General features: G+C 37.6%; 1 long non-coding RNA gene across 1 annotated transcript in view; it reads left to right on the top strand.

Annotated features, from left to right (window-relative positions):
- The window catches only part of LOC116418513, a 225,584-nt gene that overhangs the window by 106,878 nt on the left and 98,741 nt on the right, over nt 1-19,965 (top strand). Inside the window, exons 2-3 of the long non-coding RNA XR_004228574.1 lie at nt 6,654-6,687; nt 19,439-19,522. This is a non-coding gene — a long non-coding RNA (uncharacterized LOC116418513). The remainder of the gene's footprint in view (nt 1-6,653; nt 6,688-19,438; nt 19,523-19,965) is intronic.

Genomic DNA, 19,965 nt, shown 5'->3' on the forward strand with positions numbered 1-19,965 from the left:
GAATAAGCTTTTTGATGTGCTGCTGGACTGTTTGCCAGTATTTTATTAAGGATTTTTGCATCGATGTTCGTCAGGGATATTGGCTTGAAATTCTCTTTTTTTATTTTGTCTCTGTCAGGTTTTGGAATCAGGATGATGCTGGCCTCATAAAATGAGTTAGGAGTCCTTCTTTTTCTATTGTTTGGAATAGTTTCAGAAGGAATGGTACCAGCTCTTCTTTGTACCTCTGGTAGAATTTGGCTGTGAATCCATCTGGTCCTGGGCATTTTTTAGTTGGTAGGCTATTAATTTCTGCCTCGATTTCAGAACTTGTTGTTGGTCTATTCACGGATTCAACTTCTTCCTGGTTTATACTTGGGAGGGTGTATGTGTCCAAGAATTTATCCATTTCTTCTAGATTTTCTAGTTTATTTGCATAGAGGTGTTTCTAGTATTCTCTGATGGTAGTTTGTATTTCTGTGGGATTGGTAGTGATATCCCCTTTATCATTTTTTATTGTGTCTATTTGATTTTTCTCTCTTTTCTTCTTTATTAGTCTGGCTAGCGGTCTATTTTGTTAATCTTTTCAAAAAACCAGCTCCTGGATTCATTGATTTTTTTGAAGGGGTTTTTGTGTCTCTATCTCCTTCAATTCTGCTCTGATATTAGTTATTTCTTGTCCTCAGCTTTTGAATGTGTTTGCTGTTGCTTCTCTAGTTCTTTTAATTTTGATGTTAGGGTGTTGATTTTAGACCTTTGCTGCTTTCTCCTGTGGGCATTTAGTGCTATAAATTTCCCTCTTGACACTGCTTTAGCTGTATCCTAGAGATTTTGTACATTGTGCCTTTGTTCTCATTGGTTTCAAATAACTTATTTATTTCTGCCTTCATTTCATTATTTACTCAGTAGTCGTTCAGGAGCAGTTTGTTCAGTTTCCATGTAGTTGTGCAGTTTTGAGTAACTTTCTTAATCCTGAGTTCTAATTTCATTGCACTGTGGTCTGAGAGATTGTTTTTTATGATTTCCGTTCTTTTGCATTTGCTGAGGAGTGTTCCAATTATGTGGTAAATTTTACAGTAAATGTGAAGTGGTGCTGAGAAAAATGTATATTCTGTTGATTTGGGGTGGAGAGTTCTGTAGATGTCTGTTAGGTCTGCTTGGTCCAGAGCTGAGTTCATGTCCTGAATATCCTTGTTAATTTTCTGTCTGGTTGATCTGTCTAATATTGACAGTGGGGTATTAAAGTCTCCCAATATTAGTATGTGGGAGTCTAAGTCTCTTTGTAGGTCTCTTAAGAACTTGCTTGATGAATCTGGGTACTCCTATATTGGATGCATATATATTTAGGATAGTTAGCTCTTCTTGTTGCATTGATTCCTTTACCATTATGTAATGCCCTTGTTTGTCCTTTTTGATCTTCGTTGGTTTAAAGTCTGTTTATCAGAGACTAGGATTGCAACCCCTGCTTTTTTTTGCTTTCCATTTGCTTGGTAAATATTCCTGCATTCCTTTATTTTGAACCTATGTGTGTCTTGCACGTGCAACGGGTGTTCTGGATATGGCACAATGATGGGTCTTGACTCTTTTTCCAATTTGCCAGTCTGTGTTTTTTAATTGGGGCATTTAGCCCACTTACACTTAAGGTTAATATTGTTATGTGTGAATTTGATCCTGTCATGATGATGCTAGCTGGTTATTTAGCCCGTTAGTTGATGCAGTTTCTTTATAGTGTCTATGGTCTTTACAATTTGGTATGTTTTTGCAGTGGCTGGTACCAATTTTTCCTTTACATATTTAGTGTTTCCTTCCAGAGCTCTCGTAAGGCAGGCCTGGTGGTGACAAAACCTCTCAGCATTTGCTTGTCTGTAAAGGATCTTATTTCTCTTTCACTTATGAAGCTTAGTTTGGCCAGATATGAAATTCTGGGTTGAAAATTCTTTTCCTTAAGAATATTGAATATTGGCCTCCACTCTCCTCTGGTTTGTAGGGTTTCTTCTGTGAGATCTGCTGTTAGTCTGATTGGCTTCCCTTGTGGGTAACCCAACCTTTCTCTCTGGCTGCCCACATTTTTTCCTTCATTTCAACCTTGGTAAATCTGACGATTATGTGTCTTGGGATTGCTCTTCTCAAGGAGTATCTTTATGGTGTTCTCTATTTTTCCTGAATTTGAATATTGGCCTTTCTAGGTTGGGGAAGTTCTCCTGGATAATATCCTGAAGAGTGTTTTCCAGTTTGGTTCCGTTCTCCCCATTACTTTCAGGTACACCAATCAAACGTAGATTTGGTCTTTTCACATAGTCCCATATTTCTTGGAGGTTTTGTCCGTTCCTTTTCATTTTTGTTCTCTAATCTTGTCTTCACACTTTATTTCATTAAGTTGATCTTCAATCTCTGATATTCTTTCTTCCACTTGATTGATTTGGCTATTCATACTTGTATATGCTTCATGAAGTTCTCATGCTGTGTTTTTCAGCTCCATCAGGTCATTTATGTTCTTCTCTAAACTGCTTATTCTAGTTAGCAATTCCTGTAACCTTTTTTCAAGGCTCTTAGCTTCCTTGCCTTGGGTTAGAACACACTCCTTTAGCTTGGAGGAGTTTGTTATTACCCACCTCCTGAATCCTACTTCTGTCAAATTCTCAAACTCGTTCTCCATCCAGTTTTGTTCCCTTGCTGGCGAGGAGTTGTGATCTTTTGGAGGAGAAGAGGTGTTCTGGTTTTTGGAATTTTCAGCCTTTTTGCGCTGGTTTTTCCTCATCTTCATGGATTTATCTACGTTTGATCTTTGATGTTGATGACCTTCAGATGAGGTTTCTGTGTGGATGTCCTTTTTGTTGATGTTGGTGCCATTCCTTTCTGTTTGTTAGTTTTTCTTCTAATAGTCAGACCCCTCTGCTGCAGGTCTGCTGGAGTTTACTGGAGGTCCACTCTAGACCCTGTTTGCCTTGGTATCATCAGTGGAGGCTGTAGAACAGCAAAGATTGCTGCCTGTTCCTTCCTCTGGAAGTTTCCTCCCAGAGGGGCACCCACTAGATGCTAGCCAGAGGTCTCCTGTATGAGGTGTCTGTTGACCCCTGCTGGGAGGTATCTCCTAGTCAGGAGGCATGGGAGTCAGGGACCCACTTTAGGAGACAGTCTGTCCCTTAGCAGAGCTTGAGCACTGTGCTTGAAGGTCCACTGCTGTCTTCAGTGGCAGGCAGGAACGTTTAAGTCTGCTGAAGTTGTGCCCACAGCCACCCCTTCCCACCCCTGACTGGGGCTGCTGCCTTTCTTTCAGAGATGCCCTGCCCAGAGAGGAGGAATCTAGAGAGGCAGTCTGGCTACAGTGGCTTTGTGGTGGTGGTGGGCTCTGCCCAGTCCGAACTTCCTGGGGCATTGTTTACACTGTGAAGGGAAAACGGGCTACTCAAGCCTCAGAAATGGCGGTTGCCCCTCTCCCCACCAAGCTTGAGTGTCCCAGGTTGATTTCAGACTGCTGTACTGCCAGCGAGAATTTCAAGCCAGTGGATCTTAGCTTGCTGGGCTCCATGGGATTGGGATCCACTGAGCTAGACCACTTGGCTCCCTGGCTTCAGCCCCCTTTCTAGAGGAGTGAACGATTGTGTCTCACTGGCATTCCAGTCACCACTGGGGTATGAAAAAAACTCCTGCAGCTAGCTCGGTGTCTGCCCAAATGGTCGCCCAGTTTTGTGCTTGAAACCCAGGGCCCTGGTGGCGTAGGTACCTGAGGGAATCTCTTGCTCTGTGGGTTGTGAAGACTGTGGGAAAAGCATAGTATCTGGGCCAGAATGCACTCTTCCTCACAGCACAGCCCCTCACAGCTTCCCTTGGCTAGGCGAGGGAGTTCCCCAACCCCTTGTGCTTCCCGAATGAGGCCACACCCTACCCTGTTTCGGCTCACCCTCCTTGGGCAGCACCCAGTGTCTAACCAGTCCCAGTGAGATGAGCTGGGTACCCCAGTTGGAAATGCAGAAATCACCTGCCTTCTACATTGATCTCGCTGGGAACTGCAGACCAGAGCTGTTCCTGTTCGGCCATCTGCCAGCCACCCCCCCCCCCCTTTTTTTTAATACTGCACAGAAACATTCTGAGTTTTTGTTTAGGAACAGGGAAAATAATATCTGGGTTAGTCTCTTAACACAGTAAACTTGCTGTGAGACAGGCTTGGGTTAAGACTCTTTATTATCGCATACTCCTATGTCTTTTTGAGGCTTTTTAAAATTATTATTTAATTTACTATGAAACAATTTAGAAATGAAGATCTCAGAATTTCACACATCATTGGCTGGGTGCAGTGGCTCATGCCTGTAATCCCAGTTCTTTAGGAGGCCAAGACAGGCAGATCATGAAGTCAGGAGATCAAGACCATCCTGACTAACACAGTGAAACCCCGTCTCTACTAAAAATACAAAAAATTAGCCGGGCGTGGTAGCGGGCACCTGTAGTCCCAGCTACTCGGGAGGCTGAGGCAAGAGAATGGTGTGAACCCGGGAAGCAGAGCTTGCAGTGAACCGAGATCATGCCACTGCACTCCAGCCTGGGAAACAGAGCGAGACGGCATCTCAAAAAAAAAAAAAAAGAGAGAGAATTTCACACATTGTTTTGAATTGGTAATTAATCATCCTTTCCTTTATTCATAGTATCACTAGTGCTCGATAACAGCCATTCAGTTCTGTGATACTGAAGTGGCATTGTTATCGGGTAAATACTAGGGGTTCGTTGTCTCACGCCAAGAGGATTAAGAACAAGGACACGTGGGTGGTTTAAGGAGTAGAAAGTTAAATAGGCAGAAGAAAGAAGGGAGGAGAGAAGCTCGCTCTCTCTTGCAAGAGAGAGGCATCTGAAAAAGGTAAAGTGGAGGACTGCAGCAGATTTTATAGGCAGGCTTGAGGAGGCAGCATCTGATTTAGGTAGAGCTCACAAATGGGTTTGACTAGGTGTGATGTTTATATAGCAGTGGGGAAGGCTGGTTGCCCCACCCTAATCTTATGCAAATGGACTTTCCACTTGGCCAGCTCCATCTTGCCTGCTTCTTACTGTACACATGGCTGGCAAAAAGAGAAGACGGAGCCACCATACTGAACATGTCTCGTCCCAGGTAGTATATTCCTGTAGGCACAACTGCTGGCATTCACCTGTGCAAGCTTTCAGCTTGCTTGTTTATGTCTGCGGCTTAATTTTACAGGTTGCTCTTTGTTAGAAAAGAAAATGATTTTGGGGCTGCTTTTCATTAAAAGGAAAACCTTACCGAGGACTAACATACCCTCACCATCTGCCTAAGTAATTTCTTTTCAACTCCTGTATCAATACTTACATACTTACCACTTAACTCATTCCTGTTAAATCTGAAAGTATGGCACAAGCCAATGCATTATTTTCTACATGTATTCCATCCCTGTTCAAGTTTTAGCAGTTGCATTACTGCTACAGAATGCCAAAAACACCACTAGTTTTGGGGTCCTCCTTGACAGCCAGCCAGTCAGTGAGTGATCCAGAATCTCCGTCTAGGAGCCTGCTTTCTAGGATCACTTCTGTAACTGATTCTTTGGGTCAGTGGGTCCCCTTAGAAGCAGATCTCAAGAAAGAGATTCTTGTGCAGTGATTTATTGAGTGCTCCAAAAGAAAATGAGAAAAGAAGGAAAAAGAGCAAGGATAGAAGCTAGGCAAAGATGAAGTTTCAAAAGCCTAATCTCAGCTTGATCCCCCAGGGAGCTCTGAGGAGTGAATGGTGCCACAAAATTGTCCCTCTTGAGATGTAATGACTTGGCTTTTGTAACCCCATATTTTTCCCTCAACTGTTGTGGACCACCCTAGACATTTGCTTTTACATCTCAGATATTACTAGGTGAAGAGACTCTCATTGATAGGCTAAAACTGGTAATGGCCAATTTTAATTAGGTTCCTAATATTCTATTGTAGGATTGTACTATATTTTATTTAGCTAGATCTCCAATTATTAGACATTTTGATTGTTTCCCTTTGTTTCTATCATAAACCACATGGAGATGAACATCTTTCTCTAAATAATTGAGTGTAATTTTAAAAGTATGAACAAGATAACTGGTAAAATATGAAAAAACCCTCAGCTTGTCAGCTTTCTACTATGTGATATCAGTACTATATAAGGATGAAAGTTGAGTTTTTGTTTAGTAAATGGAAATACATTAAAGTTGTTATGGATATGGAGACGAGAAATGGAAATTAAAATGGAATAAAAAATTATGATAGGAATAATTTGATATTTAAAAATAGAAGTTTAGGCTGGGCATGGTAGCTCACACCTTTAATCCCAGGGCTTTGGGAGGCTGAGGGGAGCAGATCACAAGGTCAAGAAATCGAGACCATCTGGCCAACATGGTGAAGCCCTGTCTCTACTAAAAATACAAAAATTAGCTGGGTGTGGTGGCGCACACCTGTAGCCCCAGCTACTTGGGAGGCTAAGGCAGAAGAATTGCTTGAACCCTGGAGGTGGAGGTTGCAATGAGCTGAGATCCCGCCACGGTACTCCCCCCAGGTAACAGAGAGAGACTCCGTCTCAAAAAATAAATAAATAATAATTTTAAAAAATAATAGAAGTTTAAATTTTTGAGGGAATAAATATAGGTCTTATATTTAGGTACTGTTTGGGGAAAACTCTCTAAGCATGTTTTTCCTCTGCTTTCATACCACCACAGCATTCATCGACACAGAAGTCTTCTGTGACCAAAGGTGAGGGAGTTTTTTTCCACACACCAAGCAGCAGACACCAGCTGAATGTCTGCTAATTAAATTCCAGCATGATCTACCTAGAGATAGCATCAGATCCCATGGATTGAGGGTTCAGTCCCCAAAACTGAGCCTCCTCCCCACACCAGTGGCAAGTCCAAGCCTCTGGAGCTTCTGACCAAGCGGCTCACAGAACCCAGGGAAATGCTTACTTTAGTTTATTTGTTTATTATAAAGGATATTATGAAGAACACACATGAAGTGATGTGCAGGGCAGGAAATGGGGGAAAGGGCTTGGAACTTCCATGCACTCTCTGGGCATACCATAATCTAGGAACCTCCACGTGTTTAGTTATCTGGAAGCTCTTTGAACCCAGTCTTCTTGGTTTGGTTTTGTTTTCCTTAATCCCAAATGTGATAGTACTTCTTGGGTTTTTAATGAAGAATCATAGGCATGAAATGTGATTGAACAAAAAGGGTACAATCTCATATTAATAGGCTGAATGGGGAAACCTACCAATGCCTGTTTAGATTCTTCTTGGCTTCTCTGTGCAGCATTTCTTCCTCCAGAGTATGGGGCAGGACCTTCTCTGGAATGAGGGTCTTTTGACCCACAATCAGATGAGAGTTCTGCCTTGGGCAGGTAAAGGGAGGACAGGAGAAGGCCGGGGAGAGAGATTCTCTTTCCTGAGGCTTGCTCCTGAAGCCTGCTCCTGAGGCCTGAAATGCCCCAACATTATAATGAAAGACAAACAAGGGCTATGAGAGTTATGAGCCAGGAACCATGGATGAAAACCATGGGTACCTATGATGTATATATCCATATGTCATAGGTATGTATATATATGTATGTATATTAATGTATGTAGGTATGTATATATAGTCATGAGTACCCACAAGAATTTTCTGATTTCTTAGAAATTAGAAATAATTTCTAATAATAGAAATTATTAGATAAAATTAGGAATTATTAGATAAAATTAGAAATAATGAGATATAAGAATTAGCTGAAAAAGCAAGTTACTCCTTGTTATTCTCCTTGACATGTCTATATATACATCATAGGTGTGTATATATATGTACTCATAACTCTTATATGTATATGAGATATATATGTATATACATATATATGAGAGTTATGAGCCAGGAACCATGGATGAAAACCATGAGTAACTATGACATATATATACATATGTCATAGGTATGTACATATACATACATATGTATGTGTATATATGTCATAGGTACCCACAAGAATTTTCTAATTTCTTAACAAATATAATAAGATATAAGAATTGGCTGAAAAAGCAAGTTATGCCTACCGACTTAAGTATGTAAAATCAGATCTATATGCCATAATTGGGCCATAATAAGCAATTTATAAATATGTATACACCAATAAATGAGTACAAGAAACTGTCCCAAAATATGTAAGTTAAGAGATTGGATTAATGGGAAAAAGAGAAGTCTGTGGTATGTAAAACTAACACTGGGATTTAGGTAAAGAAAAAATTGAAGAAAAAAGAATGTATTCTTTTTTCCAAGATTATTGAAGACATAGCAAGATATCCATGTAGGAAAAGAGAAATACTTACAAAAAGTAAATTAGTATAAGATGGAAATTGATAACTGAAATGTCTGAGATATTCAATTTTTTAAAAATGCATCTTACCTATAGGGATACATATGTAGATATATAAACAAAACAAAGTAAATTATTTTTATAAAGTTAATAGCATCAGATGCTCCTAAGGGAGAGAAGAGGTAAGCAATTGGAAAAATGTATTCCATAGCTGATAAGGTGTACTGGTGGTGGTGGTGGTGGCATTTTCCTAACCTAGGTGGTGGATACATGTATGTTATTTCTAGTATTGTGTTTCAAAACATACTTTTGGAGGTCTAATGTATTTCCTTATGAAAATGAAATTAAAAGTAGGTTTTAATACCCCAAAAGAATTTTAAATTACCAATAAATTCAAAAGAAATCGCAGTTACAAATATAAAAGAGGAACAAAATAGCTCTTGTTCAGTTCATATGGACCATATTGATCTTGGTTCAATTTACCATTTCCTAAATACTTAAAATAGAAGCATTCTAAATTTATCTTTACTCATTTAATATAACAAACTCTTGTCACAGTAAATTGGAATCTAAAATTTAAAAAACTCACTCCACAAGAGAATTTGGAATATGGGATCTTTGACCATTTTACATCATGGACGTGAGAATAACATCATAATGTTGTTCTTCTATGATGTTATTAATAGAACATATTTATGAAAAAACACAGCAGGGTAGAAAATTGTCAGTAAAAGCTTTGTTATGTACAGAAGCAATCATGAAAGTAATTTAGCACTAATATTCAAAAAAGGATAGCAGTGACCCTGAACATGATTCTGTTGTTAGTCTATCATGCACCACTCCTAAAATAATAAAACAAATATTAAGTGGCAAAAAAGTGGTGGATTCTTAAGATTATAAACATTATAAGCAAGATTATAAACATTAAGCAGCATTAGAGTTTTAAAAATAAACAAATCATTGTAGAGAAACTTCATTAGTGATTTATAAGAGAGGATACACATCATGTTAATTAAATTTACAGATGATGCTAAATTGGATGGTGTTGACAAAACCAGTAAGGGCAGATAAAAGGGACCTAAAGTGGTTAGAAATATGGGCAGGAAATGAAATGTGATTCAACCTGGAAAAATGTAGCTAATACATCTGGGGAAAAATAATCAGAAACACAGCCATTCAATTGGCAGAATATACAGTACTTGGAAAGCAGTATTACCAAGAGACTTTGAGATGATAGTGGTAGCAAATTATATATGGCCTTGTAATGCAATGTGGCAGTAAAATCAGTCAATGAGATTTTAGTCTGTGTATGCAAAAGCTTCACATCATGTGGCTCAAAGATAAAAGTTATTTAAATGGTGCTGCTGAGATCACAAAGAGAATATAAGTTTGGGGCATGCACATGCCCCAAATAAGCAAATTGAGTAGTGTTCAGACTGGAAAATAAATGTATAATGGCCTTCAGACTTTAATCCTTAAAAAATTAAAATAACAAAATGTATATTGTTTGCTCATCTCTGAGTATAGTTATGATAACATTTTACGAATATTTGTAAGATGCAAACATTTTGGAAGTCAAGACGTTTTTAAAGGTAGGATAAGAGTTTATAGTCAAGTAATGGGATGAAATTAGGTAACAGAAATTTAAGACTGAACCCGGGAAATGTTTTCTGACAGTGGAATCTATTAGTCTCTGGAATGGAATCCCTAGAGAGGTGGGGAGAATTTCTATTCCTCTAGTCATTGGACTAGATCAAGACTTGGATAACATATTATTTAAAATAAAAAAAAAAAGAGGTAAAAACTGATTTGACCATTTTGCATTGGCTAGGCTGCACACAATGACACTGTCAAATCTTATCCAACTGTCTTACATGGCCTCAGACTTCTCTGACATGCTATGTCCTATAATTAAGTAACTGCCCATTATTTTTAAAATGAATACTTTCTGAAAGACCAAATTCATATTTTCCAGTTCATGGACTTCAATTTCCTAGATTTTTTTTTTCTTCCAAGTCATAGGAATGCTAGCAAATAAAACACTCCTCCTTTTCCCTGGTGATGAGATATGGTCTTAAATATTCCAAGCCTTTTGGATCAAATCACATGAGGTAGCTGAACTCTGAAGTCTCACTTACACCAGTGCATTGAAAACATATTTTTACTGCAGTTTTGCAACCACAACTATGCAATATATAAAAATTCATTCACTTCCTTTTCTGGCTTAATCCACAGAGAGATTTTTACCAGATGGTATCCTGGTGATATTATTTACTTTTAGCAAAGCAATATAACTGAGTTTGAAAAATATACAGTAAAGTATGCACTTCATCCAACATTAAAACATTCTTTCAATTGTACTTTTAAATTATATAGACTCAAGTTTGTCTATAACTTTGTTCTGTGTCCTAACAGCAAAATGAAAGTGGAAGCAGAATACTTTAAAATGGCAAACAAATTTTAACCCAAAATGTTATTCTTTTAAGGAAAACCTAAACCAACCAAACAAAAATTAATATTAAAACATGTACCAGACTATAGGCAAGAGGTAGATTATATACATAAATTTACACTTATGTATATAAATATACGTTGTATATATTTAAGGTATAGATAGGTATAAAGTATATATATTTAATAGTCTTTATATTTCACATTGTTAATCTCTGTTATCATTGTAGAAAGAAGTAAAGAAAATAGAGACTCCTGTTTTAAAAGTAGTTAACATCCTAGCTGGAGAGATATATGTGAGAGGCAAATGTAGATGGTATACTAATGCATATCAGTTAGTTAATAAAAGCATTTCAATGGAATTATGCAAATTGGTCAGAAGTTGACAAATAGATTTATTTCACTGTAGTAGAGAATATTTTGAGGTCTAATAAGAAATGATCTGGAAGCCTGGGCAACATGGTGAGACTTTTTCTCTACAAACATTTGGAAAACTAGCAAGGCATGGTGGCACATACTTGTGGTTCCAGCTGCTCAGGAGGCTGAGATAGGAGGATCACTTGAGCCCAGGAGGTTGAGGGTGCAGTGAACTTTGTTTGCACCATTACACTCCAGCCTGGGTAACAGAGCAAGACACTGACCAAAAAAAAAAAAAAAAAAATCTATGAAATGGTACTACAGAGTTGGGATTAACAGTGTATTAGTCAGTGATCTTCAGAAAAATGGAACTAATAGGAGATAGCTTTCATGGGATTATGGACACATTGGCTAGTCCAAAATCTGTAGAGCTGGTATCTGCTTTCAAGTCCAAAGACTAGAAGCTGCTGTAGATCCAGGAAGAGCAAATGGCATAGTTTTGAGTCCCATGAGGCAGGATAATTTTCACTTAGTCTGAGGAAGATCAGCCTTTTGTTCTATTCAGGTCTTGAAATGATTGGATGAGGCCCATCGTCGATTATCTGCTTTGTCTAGTCTACCAATTTAAATGTTAATCTCATCCAAAAACACCTTCACAAAAACAGAATAATGTTTGACCAAATATCTGGGCACCCTGTGGCCCAATCAAGTTGACACAAAATTAACTGTCACACAGAGATGGAGAGGAATTTGAACTATAGCGAACAATTCTGTTTTTGAGTAAGGAAATAACATCATAGAGCACTTGAGGACTATTCTAATAGCAGTACATAGAAAAAGTGTGAGAAACAGACTTGACTCAAGAAAAGTTGGTAGCTATGGAAAGAGCTAGCAGGGAGGAGGAGCTCCAAAATTCATGTCTAAAGGGGAAAGATTATGCCTTGATTATCAGCTAGGACTATAAAGAGAGGCTATTAATTTGAGTTTAAAGAGATATCAGCCTGGGGATTCAAAGTTAAGTTGAAATAGGGAAATTGGGAAGGTTTTGCTTTTTAGATTTCTAAAAAAGATTTATTTTGTCTGCCTCTGAAAAAATAATTCTGAAAACCACAGTGTTGTTCTACTTTACCCTTAAATATATTAAAAATATGTTTAAGAGAAATAAATGATCAGTTCTGTTTTTGGGATGATTATAATGTAGTATAGTGTAATATATCACATATAATAATGGAATATAAAATTTTGATGTTAATAAGCCATACAAGTAGAAGGGTCTATGGCTATGTAACTACAAGTGAGTTGGAAACTGCCCTTTTTTTCTTAGCCAAATAAGTGGTATTGAGCCAGGAATACAGCACTTCCAATATCACAGATCTAGGGCACCTATTTTTTTATTTGGGGATGTTTACATATTTTTTGTTGTACAAACAAAAACACAAAAATTCCTAATCCAAGTAGATAAGAAAAAAAAAAAAAACATAAATTAGAGGTAGATCTTATCTTGACTTTAGAATAATTCTCTTTAAAAAATAAAAAAAAAAAAACATGCGGCGGCGCCGTGGCTCACACCTGTAATCCCAGCACTTTGGGAGGCAGGCGGATTGCCTGAGCTCAGGAGTTCCCGACCAGCCTGGACAACACGGTGAAACTGCTTCTCTACTAAAATACAAAAAAATTAGCCCGGCATGGCAGCATGTGCTTGTGACAGTCCCAGCTACTTGGGAATCGGAGGCTCTATTGCTTGAATGCGGAAGGCGGAGGTTGCAGTGAGCCGAGATCGCGCCACTGCACTCCAGCCTGAGCAACGGAGCAAGACTCCATCTAAAAAAACAAAACAAAACAAAACAAAAGCACGCAACCTGGGCACTGTGGTTCATGCCTGTAATCCCAGCACACTGGGAAGCCAAGGCAAATGAATGATTTGAGGTCAGAAGTTTGAGACCAGCCTGGGCCAACATGGTGAAACCCAGTCTCTACTGAAAATACCAAAAAAAAAAAAAAAAACAAACAAATTCAGCCGGGCATGGTGATCACACTTGTAATCCCAGCCACAGGTACTGGGGAGGCTGAGGCAGGAGAATCGTTTGAACCCGGGAGACGGAGTTTGCAGTGAGCCAAGATTGTTCTGCTGCACTCCAGCGTGGGCGATAGAATGGGACTCTATCTCAAAAAAAAAAAAAAAAGCCCAAATCTAATTACAGAAGCAAAATTCAAAGTTCATAAATAGAATTCAAATGTTTGTATCTTTACTAACACAAGATAATTCTGATATGTTATTACATGGTACCCTGCCAGCTAACAAACAATTCAACTTGCAGAGTTTTTACTTTTTACTCCTTGTAGTTACTCAGTTTTTTGTGTTGCTTCTTGCTTAACTTCCAACTTGATTTCCTCCAAATGCTGGAGAGATTCTTTAGATGCCAATATTGAAGGAAGGGCAGGGGTCTGAGTGGGAGGCGTATGAATCCTACAGGCTGCTTCAACCAAGACAGCTCCAGATTATTTTTGTTTCGTTGGTTTCCAAAAAAGATTTATTTTGTCCACCACTGAGAAAACAATTTTGAAAACCACAATTTTATTTCACTTTACCCTTAAGTGTATTCAAAATATTTTTGTCGGAGATTATATCTAAAAGTAAAGGGGTATCCTAAATAGTCCATAATTTATATTTAGCTCTTAGGAGTAGAACCCTTTATAGAGATAAAACTTTGATTCTCCCTTTTTAAAAACAGTATTGAGATTTAATTCACAGGTCATACAATTCACCCATTTAAAATATACAATTAAATTTTAAAATTATTTTTATGTAGTTTTGCAACCATCACCACAGTCAATTTTAGAACATTTTCATGACCCCAGGAAAACACTCCTTACCCTCAAGTGATCAGTCTCTGTTTTACCCCAACACTCCAAATCCTAGGCAACCTCTAATCTACTTTCTGTCTATATGAATTTGTCTATTCTGGACATTTCATCTACGTGGAATTATAATGTGTGGTCTTTTGTGACTGGCTTCTTTCACAACATGTTTTTTTAGTTTCATCCATGTGGTAGCATGAATCAATATTTCATTCCTTTTATGGCTGAATAATATTCCATCATGTGGCTATAACACATTTTATTTTTATGACTTCATTTTTTTTACATTCAATTTATACTCTGATTTTAGAAAACATTATGTGCAAGTGTAGAAGACTACCTATAAGCCATGTAAAATTATTAGTTGATTCAGTTATAGTTACTATGTACAAGGTGATGTGCTAGACGTTGTAAGAGACACCAAAAGAAGGTAAAATAACTATCTTAAGAATACTGTTTAATGATTTACTGAGCTCCTTGTCATATTTTCTAATATTCTTACTACAATAATATGTGGATTGGCATCATTGTTGTTAATCCCAAAGAATTAGGACTTGATGCAAGTTATTTAAACTTTCTTTGACTCAGTTTATTTATCTTAGAATGACAATAGAAAAGCATTAATGAAATGATAGGTATAAAGTGTTTAAACAGGGCCTAGAACATAATTATTTCTCAGTAAATATTCTATGCATCAAAAACTAATGTATTGCCCTCCAAGACCACACTGTCTAATATGTAGGCACTTGTCACATTTTAGATGCTCAGTAGTCACTTGTGGTTAGTGGCTGTTATATTGGACACACAGATAACAGTTTCATCATTGTAGAAAGTTATATTTGCAGTATTATATACTACAGATGACTACCAAACAAGAGAATTTTATGGTTGTGATTTAGATAGCGTCACATATGTTCAGAATGGGTTGGGATCTCTTCCTTCTGTAATGATCAAAGCCCAGGGAGGAGATGCTGCTTGAGCTAAACTTTGAAGAATAGATATACCACAAAGAGAGGGGATCATTTAGCAATATCACGTGCAATATATACATACCAAAAGTACAAGGCACTTAAGAAGAAAAGGATTTATGGGACAGAGTGGTAAAAATAAAACTAGGGACTTAGAAAAGAATTCTAGAGGATTTTGTTGTTTTGTTTTTTGTTAACAGTGAAAGTCATTAACTTTTTGTTTTTTGTGGTTTTCAAGACAAAGTCTCACTGTCTTTGTGTTGCCCAAGTTGGTCTTGAACTCCTGGGCTCAAGCAATCCTCCTGCCTCAGCCTCCCAAACAGCTAGAATTCCAGATGTGAACCACTGTGCCCTGCTGTCATTAACTTTTGATAAGGGAAATTTTATGTCAGGAAGTTTGATCCGACAAAATGGTTAGAATTGATAGGATGGATCAGAGTCTATAAGACTTATTCACAGGATGTTGCTACAGATCAGGTTGGGCCATTAACAGCCTGAATTTATGATCATGTCACAGGAACATACGGTAGGTAAATAAAACTATGTACTTACCTTATATACTCACTACCTTGTGAGTATTAAAACATTTAGGCCAGGCAGAGTGACTTACGCCTGTAATCCCAACACTTTGGGAGGCCAAGGCAGTGGATCCCCTGAGGTCAGGAGTTCGAGTCCAACCTGACCAACATGGAGAAACCCATCTCTTCTAAAACTACAAAATTAGCCGGGCGTGGTGGCACATGCCTGTAACCCAGCTACTCGGGAGGCTGAAGCAGGAAAATCGCTTGAACCTGAGAGGCGGAGGCTGTGGTGAGTTGAGATCCAGCCTAGGCAACAAGAGTAAAACTCCATCTCAAAAAAAAAAAAAAAAAAAAAAGCTTATCTATATTTACATATGGGAACATTGAAGTTCAGAGAGGTTAATGAGAGGGAACTCACTAGTTTAAGAATCTGCCTATTATTTCATTATTGGTACAATTCTAATTGTAAAGAAATTCTTCTTCGAATTTGTTTCCCTGTAACTTCACCATCAGTAAAGCATCTGTTCTGTGAAGTAACTGAACAGTGCCATAACCTTATAACCTCCTTCCACCCAACATTGCCCCCTACCGGAAAGTACTCTTTATATATTTGAGTACTGCTATGTCTTTTCTTAATGATATCTTCTGATGACTCAACATCCTAAGTTACTTCAACATTTCCTCTTATACTCTGAGTTTTGTATCATTTACCATCCTGTTTCCCTTCTTTAGATTCATTCAGATTTGTCATGGCCTCTCTGAAAATGTGGTGCCAAATGAATCTCAGTGTTCCAGATATGGTTTAACCAGTCTAGGATTCAGAGAAACTATTTCCTCTACTGTATAGGCATTTTATATGTTGATGTGTTGATAACTAAGGGGAATCCCTGGAGAAATTTTAAGCAGGAATTTGGGAAATTAGAGCTGGTGCCTATTCATTCAGTATTTATTTTTAATTTATACCTACCATAAGCTGAACTCAGAACTACCGATGGATATTGACCTGAAGAGGAAATACAAACACACCACACACACACACACAGAGTAGTGTACCAAAGACAGATATTTGGACACAGAATGTTTTTGAGTGACTTTCTCTGGGGAAGAGGAGCTCGGGAAAAAGGATGTGAAGTATCTAAATGAAGCAGACATAAAAGCAAAGAAAGGAGAGAAGTTCGAGAGAGGCAAAGAGTTAACAGGGTCTGGAACTTCAAAGAAGCCAAGGAGTTCCAAGAAAGGCTATTGGATTTAGCAGTTATGAAATTCTTGATTGGCTGGGCGTGGTGGCTCATGCCTGTAATCCTAGCACTTTGGGAGGCTGAGGTGGGTGGATCACTTGAAGCCAGGAGTTCAAGACCAGCCTGGCCAACATGGCAAAACCCCATCTCCACCAAAAATACAAAAATTAGCCAGGTGTGGTGGCGCCTGCCTGTAGTCCCAGCTACTTGGGAGGTTGAGGCATGAGAATCACTTAAACTTGGGAGGCGGAGGATGCAGTGAGCCAAGATCAGGCCACTGCACTCCAGCCTGAGTGACAGATCAAGACTCTGTCTCGAAAAAAAAAAGAAAGAAATTGTTGATTGCTTTTTTTGTTTAATGAGATAGAATCAAGCTTTTAAGAAATCAAAGGTTTAGTGTGAAAAGGAAGAAAGTAGAACTCTTATGAACAGAAAGAGTAGGCTAAAGAGGATAAAAGTAGGACACATGTATAGATGTTTTTCTGGGTGAAGTTTGGAATTAGTCAAGGAACTCAGTTGTTTACATGAAAAAATATAATAACCAGGAAAATTCTTAAAAAGTAACATAATGGGCTGGGCCCAGTGGCCCATGCCTGTAATCCCAGCACTTTGGGATTTCCTCCAGCTAAGGCGGGAGGATCACCTGAAGTCGGGAGTTCAAGACCAGCCTGACCAACATGGAGAAATCCCTTCTCTACTAAAAATACAAAAGTAGCCAGGCATGGTGACACATACCTGTAATCCCAGCTACTCAGGAGGCTGAGGCAGGAGAATCGCTCGAACCCGGAAGGCAGAAGTTGTGGTGAGCCAAGGTCGTGCCATTGTACTCCAGCCTGGGCAATAAGAGTGAAACTCCGTCTCAAATAAAAATAAAAATAAAGTAACATAATGAGAAAAGACTGTCTCACTAAGATACTAAAACATAATACAAAGCTATATTGATTTAAATTGTGTGTAAGAATATATTGATAGGCAGATCAATTGATTGAATAGAAAGTACAGAAGTAGACACAAATACATATGGAAATTTAGTACATGTTAAAGGTTATGTTTTGAATTGGCATAGAAAAGGTGTATTATACAACAATAAGTGATAGTGTGACAATGGGCTAGGCATCTGTACACACACGGAATGCTGGATTCTTATCTCACACCTTACAACAAAAATTTCAGATGAAATAAAGGTTTAATCTTGAAAAAGAAAAAGAAAAAAGTACTAGATTAAGCCCTGGGAGAATTATTTCTTTATTCCAAAGGTGAGAACTCCTTTCTAAGTTGGTCACAAATCTCAAAAGTCACAATGGAAAAGATTAATTAATTTGATTAAATAAAAATATAAAAAATTCATGGTTAAAAAATACTAAGCAGAGCAAAAAGACCCAACTATAAACTGAAGGAAACATTTAAAATTCTGTATTGCAAATAAGATACCTTAGTGTATTAGGAGCCTCTACAAATCAATGAGAAATACCAACAATTTCATAAAATAAAAAACAGACAGGCAATGAAAAGGGTAATAAATCAAGTAACTCCTAAAATTTTGATGAGATTGTCATTTTTTTAGAAGAGAAAAGTGAATTAAGACTACACTGATGGACCATTTTTTTAATCCATCAGATGGGCAAAGGTAAAAATTTTGATTAGTTCTGTGGAGGAAAAGCACCCTCACACATTGTGAAATCAGTTTGTTGTAACTGTGTGAATGTATTTCTAGTTTCTCTATTCTGTACCATTGCTCTATGTGTCTGCTCTTATGCCAATGCCATGCTGTTTTTGTTACTATAGCTCTGTAGTATATGTGATGCCTCTAGCTTTGTTCTTTTGCTCAAGATTGCTTTAGCTCTTTGAGGTTTTTTGTGGTTCCATACAAATTTTAGTATTATTTTTTCTGTTTCTGTGAAGAATGTCATTGGTTTGTATTTCGATAGAGATTGCATTGAATATGCAGATCACTTTGGTTAGCATAGAAATTGTAACAATATTAATTCTTCCAATCCATGAGCATGAAATATCTTTCCATTTTTTGTGTCCTCTTCAATATCTTTCATAGGTGTTTTATAGTTTTCTTTGTAGAGCTCTCTCACTGTTTTGGTTAAATTTATTCCTAGGTATTATTTTATTTTTCATAGCCATTGTAAATGGGATTGCTTTCTTTTTTAGATTGATGGATGTTAGTATATAGAAATGGTACTGATTTTTGCATGCTGATTTTGTATTCTGCAACTTTACTGAATTTGTTTATCAGTTCTAATAATTTTTGGTGGAATCTTTAAGTTTTTCTAAATATCAGGTCACATCATCTGCTAAGAAGGATAATTTGACTTCTTTTTAATTTACATGTCCTTTCTTTCTTTCTCTTGCCTAATTGGTTTGGCTAAGACTTTCAACACTGTGTTGAATAGAAGTAATAACTTGAGATCACATTTCACCTTTTCTTTTTCCAAAAAAAGGTTTTACAATGGGTCAGCCCAGTATGAACTATTGGAAACATCTCTAAGATAAATAAAGCAAATACACACACTATGGAATAAAACAGCATGAAGAATCTATGTTTAAGAGGCAGCTATCTATTCTCCAGAGATTTATGTTACCCTTCCATAGAGTAAAGTTGAATAAGTACCAACTCAGAGACTACACTTCCCAGCTTCTCCTGCATTTAAAATCACTGTTACTCTTGTGGAATATGTGCAAAGTGATCTGATAGGACTTCTGGGCAGGGTGATTAAGAACCAATTATGTCTTAACCTCTCTCTTTTTTTCCTCCATTTGCTGCTAAAGTGAAGACTGAAGCCCTAGGCTATTGCAGAAGTTGGGTGCCTGAAGTACACATGGAAATATGCCAACTGAACGTTGGACTACCATGTGAGTGCAAACTAAACTTTCATTGTGTTAAACCACTGAGGTTTTAGGCTTTAGTTATTGCAACAACTAGCATTAACTCAACTAAGCAGTATGTTGTCATTTGAATGTATCTGTGAAATGTAATACATGTGTGCCTCTATATGTACAGAGTGTGAGAGAGGGAATACATAAACTGAGAATGGTGTTTCACTCTTGGGATGGATGGTATTCAGGTTCAACATAAGGAGACTTCTCATGTTCTGTTCTTTATACCATATTGTTTGAATGTAATATCTAGCAAAAGAAATAAGGAAAATATTTGACCTTAGAAGGAAAGGAAAAAGTAGGAAGAATATTAAAGATACAGAAGAGACTGAAGGAATAGGGAATACTTGAAGAAGTAATTTCTTAGATGCATTAGGAAAGAAAAACTGATTCAAAGACATAGTTAGAGACTTATAATC

Source organism: Piliocolobus tephrosceles, chromosome 17 (genome assembly GCF_002776525.5).
Source record: "Piliocolobus tephrosceles isolate RC106 chromosome 17, ASM277652v3, whole genome shotgun sequence".
Lineage (NCBI taxonomy): Eukaryota > Metazoa > Chordata > Mammalia > Primates > Cercopithecidae > Piliocolobus > Piliocolobus tephrosceles.